Here is a 7708-nt window from a genome sequence, read left to right as displayed (position 1 = left end):
TTTGCCCCCCCCCACCCCTTTAGTGGTACAATAGTGTGTATGCGGACTTATAACGTTTAAAGCATGTTCCGATATTTGTGGTACGTTGAGCACAGATAGTTCATTCTCTAGTTTTGTACTTAATTACAAACTAACAAAAAGTTTATGTTTTACAAGAATAAAATGTACTAATAAAAATACATAGCATTTCCTCAATTTACGAATGCGATATACTGTCGCTTGAATAAAATTTCGTTTTGCGAAATTTGTAACTTCAATCCCTGGAAAGTGGAATCATTCTAGTTGCTCTGAGAATCCTTTCTTAGATAAAAAGACCAAAGCTGTCCACAGGATTCCAAGTGAAGCCTAATTAGTGACTTTTATGGAATTAATAATCAGTGATGTCGAGAAAACCCACTTGTAGAGAAATGTATATGTAAAATTGGCTCGTTTGGGTTGAGAAAATATTTTACGTAGAAGAGCGAACAACGTTTCGATCTTCTTCGGTCATCGTCAGGTTCACAAAGAAAGAGGTAACTGATCGAAGGCTAACCACATGTTTGGAAGGGCTTGTGCAACTGAGTGTCAGAATGTAGAGGGCGGTGTTAGATGTTTCAATATATAGTTTTATATTATTTATTTTATTATATTTAATATAGGTATAAAGGTGTTCCTTTGTATTGGTTTATTTTGGGTTTAAGTTGTTGTATAAGTAAGGCTTCTTTAATTTTGCGTTTGTTTCTTTATTTAGTATTTGGGTGTTTTCTATGGTTATGTTGTGTTTATTTGACTTGCAGTGTTCGAAAATGTGTGAAAGTGACTTTTTATGTTCTTTGAATCTGGTTTCCATTTTTCTACTTGTTTCTCCAATATAGAAGTCGTGGCAGTTATCACATTGTATTTTATAAATAATGTTGGTTTGGTGTTTGTCAGTGTAGTGTTTACATAGTATAGACCTCAGTTTTGTGCCTAGTTTTTGAATAAATTTGGTATTAATTGGAATGTTATATTTTGTTACTAGTTTTTGCCAAAGGAACACCTTTATACCTATATTAAATATAATAAAATAAATAATATAAAACTATATATTGAAATATCTAACACTGCCCTCTACATTCCGATACTCAGTTACACAAGCCCTTCCAAACATGTGATCAGCTTCTGGTCAGTTACCTCTTTCTTTCTTTGTGAACCTGACGATGACCGAAGAAGGTCGAAACGTTGCTCGCTCTTCTACGTAAAATATTTTCTCAACCCAAACGAGCCGATGTTACATATATATTTTATGGAATTAATTAGATATTTTGACTTTCTATTTAATATATCTATAAATAAGCTCTAAAATTATATTATCTTTTTTACTAGTAACAGGGCCTGGCGTGGCCAAGCGTGTTCAGTCGTGCGACTCGTAATCTGAGGGTCGCGGGTTCGCATCCCTGTCGCGCCAAACATGTTCGTCCTTTCAGCCGTGGGGGTGTTATAGTGTTACGGTCAATCCCACTATTCGTTAGTAAAAGAGTATCCCAAGAGTTGGCGGTGGGTGGTGATGACTAACTGCCTTCCCTCTAGTCTTACACTGCTAAGTTAGGGATGGCTAGCACAGATAGCTCTCGAGTAGCTTTGTGCTACAAACAAATACTAGTAACAGAGAACTACTCTATCATAAATAAATAGGTGAAACTCTTTAGTCCGGCACATTTTGAATCTGCCGCTATTAGTTTGCAAATCGGCTACCAAGATGGCGCTGTTAGCAGCACCAAGGCGCCAAGTTTGTTTACCTCAGAAGTCGAGTGTTTTAGTTATACATTCCTGTTTTGCCTGTATTTTAAACAGGCATAATGTCTGCGAAATGTGATGTTAATGCTGTTTTTAACTTTATTCTAACTTTTATGACATAGCAATAAGTATGTAAAGCAATCTACGAGCGTAGGGATAAGACATATTTACATAAGAGGTCCGGCATAAGTCAAGTCCAAACGGTGCTGGACTGAAGAATTTCAAATGTAATAAGTATTATAATTAGAAAGATGAAGGGTAAATACTGAGAGTTCACACTACATGAAAAATGTATTTAATTTTTATGTAACGTGAGATCCTTTGGAGTAATGTGTATTTGACAAATTCACTTCCACTCTTCCAAATAACCAATATTTGTGAAGAGTAAACTGTAGTTTGTTTTTTTGCCCCTTTTTAAATTATCATAATGAGTAAATGTGACATTGACAGCATTTTCATAAAACCTAAGTCTATTCTTTATTTGTTATATGACCAAATTTCTGATAATAATGAATGATCTCAAGCATGAGATAACCATACAAAATAAAATCATCCTTCACCTACAAATAGCAAGACATTTATATTCAAAAACGGCTCGTTTGGGTTGGGAAAATATTTTACATAGAAGGTCGAAACGTTGTTCGCTCTTCTATGTAAAATATTTTCCCAACCCAAACGAGCCGTTTTTGCATATAAATTTCTCAACAAGTGGGTTTCTCGACATCACTGAAATAGCAAGACAAAAATTAATTCAATTTGTATAGCTATTCACATTTTTAATATCTTTTTAAAAGAAATAGAATTTAAATTAACAAGTCATGGTTGATCATCAGGTAATTCTTGCCTCAAGTTTATAAATAGCTACAAGCAGAATGTTTAAAATAATAATTTTCAAAACTAAAATCTATAATCCTTTGATACTGAAGTTTGTATTTCCAGCCTTTGCTTCACCTTTCAGGCTATTCATAGGAAGACTGTCTAAATCTTTAATAGGTTTTTAGAAAAAAAAAAGTGAAAAATTGTAAGCTTCTTACAATGACATAAACATTGTAGCCTCTTTCTACACAGTAACACATTGATATCCATCCTGGAATGAAGGTATTGAAGCTCTGCATGTTACTCAAAATGATGCTTCAACAGGCTTTTACAAGACTATGATAAATATATAATTATTATTATTAACTTGTAAAAGCCTGGTGAATACTTTTTTTTATTTCAGCAGGATGAGGGTTTTATCAATAATCACAGATTAATCCTTCTCTTTTCTCCAGCTGCTTTAAATATATTTCCAACCTGTTGTATTTATATTCACTGGATTTTCTTCCAGAGCATGTTTGATGGACCATATCATTTCCAGCAACATTTGTTGGGATTGTGTTTATTACTTGATTTTAAGTTTGAATGTCTACAGTGAGTTGAAAACCTTGTATTAAAAGGACTTTAAATATGCAAATCTGTAATTATGTGATATCCACAGCTAATATAAAGCTGCAGTGGAATGGAATGCATCAGACCTACATTTTAACATCATTTGACACTTTATAAATAGCATGAAGGCACTGGAAATTAGCTTCTTTTAGGAAGAGTATATAATAGCTCTTTTTGTTGCAAAGTATTGGGGATTTAGGATTTATAAGGTGGGGATATCTTTTGTACTTAATGTAATTGGTACACAAAGAAATAGAATCAACTTGAGGTAACAGAGTCATTCAGAAAGAGACCTGAATTAAATTATTCCTCAGCTATAATAAGTAAAACATAGTGTCTTGTAACAGTTGAAAATCAGTAGTCAATGGCAACAGTATACAACATAATCAAAAAATATCTCAAAGATACATTATTGAAATTGCTTGGTACAACACCATTGTATATCTATGAAAATGGACTGTTGAAACAGGTACTGGAAAAAAAACCCGTTGTCCTTGTACACTAAATGGATTATGGAAAGCCAGCAAGGAGGATGGGTTTGATTTGAAAATTATAGTATATCTTGCAAAGAAAACAGCACAGCAGGGCTATTGGCAAGATTGACCAGATGTATCAACATGAACTGTAATGACTTTTTGAGGTTTCAACACCATTTTGTTACAACATAGTAAACTTCTGTAAATCTTTTTAGTTGTGAAAAGAAAGAAAAAATGCACTGGTTAAAATTATAGTACCTTTACTTTCAACCTAAAAAATTTAGAGAAAAATGATCATAATTAATATATACATTGCTGATTGTTGGTTTTCATGTATGCATGGGACCTTTACAGTAGGTGTTTGTTACTTATTGTTGAAACGTATCATCAATAAATGTTTTTTAATATATTTAAAATAATATATTCAAAACAAGTCAAATGTAGATACAAATGTTTATTATACAGTTAATCACTACAGTTTTATCCAGCACTTTGTATAATTTTCTTTTACACCAAAAATCCAAACAGTCTGGTTCAGTTGTTTTAGAACCCAATTGACAAGATGAATTTTTTCATACTTTGTTATTGCAATACAATCTGTGATTTTTACACATTAAAAGTTTCTACTATATAATCTTATGGTTAAACTTGCATACACAGTCTAGACCTATTTCACTATATCTCTTACTAACTTTGTCTTTCACTTACTTTCTTTCACAAAGTTGGTTGCCTACATATATACACATTGTCCAACTGAGACCTGGACCTTTCTCTAAACTACAATACATCATAATGTAGCAATACCCAATTAATGAAACAAGGAAAATTTAGAAGGTTTAATCAGTGATGTCGAGAAACTCACTTGTTGAGAAATTTATATGCAAAAACGCTCTTCTATGTAAAATATTTTCTCAACCCAAATGAGCCGTTTTTGCATATAAATTAGAAGGTTTAAGTAACTTGATATCAACTCACAACAATAAAATTACAGAACAGTTGATTGATAAACAGTTATGTAAGCAAACTTGCTATAACTATCACTTCTAAACATAACTTACTTTAACACTCACATAATATCAACTAAATAATACTTTTGTATTAAACTTAAAATTAACAATTGCTTTTATGGAGCATTGATATGTTCTAATGAAATATATGCATTTATTTATTTCATTGATTTATTATCAAACTCAAAATGAAATAAAATTATAAATAATTATCTATATTAAAAGTTAAAATGTATTAAAATAATTACTTCATAAAATGTCACTTTGGGTTTCAGACATAGTCTTCCTTAATAAACATCTGTCTCATATAAATTAGTGTCTACAATAATTTTTAAGTGACATCAAGAAATGATAAATATGCATGATGGTGTTATTTTAAATGCAGTAATATTTTATCAGGTAACTTTATTAAACAATTGTTTGGTTCAATACTTAACAGTTAATGTGTTGTAGGGAAAATGTGTTTCATTACATAGTACTGTTTGTCCCAGCATAGGTTATCTTTATATAACTGTATAAGTTAACACAGAAAAATACAAAGAAATTACTAATATTGTAAAAACAATCTGTTGTTTTAACTATCCAGTGTTTATACTTATATTTAAGCCTTTTTGTATAATGTTTTCTCTTAAGTATGCTATTAAACATCTGCCATAAGTTTTATCTTCATTCTATTTTATTCTTACCATTTAAGATTGCTTTTTCTAAATTTCCACATGAATATCAAAACTACTTAACTGCTTGCTCAATAGTTAATATTTTTTTTTGCAGTTAGAATCTTGTGAACTATCTTTGAGGTTTTAACACTGATGATGGAATTTGAAGTAATATTGAAACACCTGTAATTAAAGGTGTTTTTTAGTATTATAGTGTTTTCAGTATTTATTATAAAATTTTGTTTCCATATTATGAGTCAGTTAACTGTAGCTTTGTGAGATTTAATTATTACATTGTATTAAAATTAAATGCTAGTAAATATGTGCATGTGTACAAAAGATGCTTGATTTTGGTAGGAACTAAGCCACAAATGCCTGAATCAACAGTTTGTAATAATTCACTGCTGATAGTCACTTTCATACTAAATAAAATTATTTTATTATTTTAATTGTTTAATTATTACCTTCACTGAGCACAGTGTTACTAACACACTAGTTGCAGACTTGCTCAGCAAAAGCCAGACAGTAAGTGTATCAGTTGACCAATATGCTAATTTTCTTGGCAACCAATTAAATGAATTGAAACTATCATAGTAGCTTTCTGTACTCTTTTCCACTGTGAGAAATCAAAACGTGGATTTTAACATTTTAATATCATACATGCACCCCTGACCCACTGAGGATTCCATGTATATATTGAAATGAAAGAGCCTGGTTGTTTGTTTTTGAATTTCACACAATTTTACTTCAAAACTATTTATGTTATCCATCCCTAATTTTGAAGTAACTGAGTTACTTTTTACTAACAAATGAAATGGCCCACGGCTGAAAGGGTAACTATGTTCAATTACAGGTTTTTATCTTGTGAGACAGATAAATCATTTGTGAAAGTAAAGTAAAAATGTGTTGTTTTTGTTTTTTATTGTATGGTAAATCAAATAAAAAAAATTAAAGATGCACGTTAAACTAGAACTGGACAGTTTATGATCAGAACAAAAACACACTGGAAATCTTTTTTTTAAAGTGTTACACAACTCTAAAATAGTTTTTTTTTTGTAACAAGATCATCTCAGACTATGAACATAAACTATTTTACTGATGCAGTGTGTGTGATTTGGTATGAGTTGTACACCTTTTTTCTCAAAACAATACCTCCAAATTGTTTATTTTGAATTTTGTGCAGTCTGGCTAGCTATCCCTGATTTATCAGTGAAAGACTAGAGGGAAGGCAGCAAGTGATTGCCACACCAACGAATAGTGAGATTGATAGTCACATTATAACGCCCCATAGCTGAAAGGGCAAGCACGTTTGGTGTGATGTGGATTCGAACCCGCGACCCTTAGATTATGAGTCAAGCGCCTTAACTCAGCTGGCCATGCTAGGCCCCGCTAGCCCTGACTACACACATTAAAAAAAAATTTATGTCTCTGACAGCATAAGAAAATGTTTTATGTTGCTTTCAATAATATAAACACTGAAGAATTTTAAGATTTTCTTTTCAAATATTATGCAAAAATATTGAATATCATACTTCATGAGGATTGAAGAGCATCAAATATTGTGTTATTTTCAAGCAGTCCAAACACATTGTCCACTGGTCGTGCTTTAACAGCTTGTTATATCTTCAAACAATCATCCGTTATATATTTTGTTTTCAATAATTTTGTTTTCTAAATAATTCTTATTATAAAATGAACTGGACTTTGCTAGTGATAAGAATATCCAGACTGTGAATTCAAAGGTTAATTGTTTCGTGACCAGATGATGCAGAAATGTTCTTTGCACTTTGGAGCCATGGGCATTCAATAAGAGTGACAGTCGGATTACACTATTCAGTTAGACAAGTTAGCCAAGAACTAGCTGTGGATGCTATGTTCCCTCTAGTCGAAAAATTAAACGTTTATATCTGGGTAGTCCATATGTAATTTTAAGCAAAATTCTGAAATGAACAAGTGACAATGAGACTAGAATTGGTAGCATGATGCATACACATTCTAATTTTCAGACCATTACTCAGGAACTTTCATGTTGCTATTGTTAGTTTCAACACAAGTACTGTATATTACTTTAAAAAAAAACAACAAATGGTTAGATTGTGAATGATTTTTATATTTCTAGTAAATTGTTCAGTTCTCTATATTTTTCATCTTAGTAACTCAGCAGTACGTTTGAAGGCTTATAACTTAAATACTGGCTTTCAATACTTGTGGTGGGCACAGGAAAGATAGCCCATTGCGTAGCTTTGCCCGTAACAACAAACGAATATCCGTATTTGTGTAAAAAGGAGATTTTGTTAATGATCTCAAGTTCTACAGTCAACATTATCGTATATAGAAAATAATATTGTAATATTATTACTTTGAGTTTGTTTTCTCTTGTGATGTA

This window comes from Tachypleus tridentatus, chromosome 1, assembly GCF_004210375.1.
Source record: "Tachypleus tridentatus isolate NWPU-2018 chromosome 1, ASM421037v1, whole genome shotgun sequence".
NCBI classification, from domain to species: domain Eukaryota; kingdom Metazoa; phylum Arthropoda; class Merostomata; order Xiphosura; family Limulidae; genus Tachypleus; species Tachypleus tridentatus.
This window is presented reverse-complemented; position numbering follows the sequence as displayed.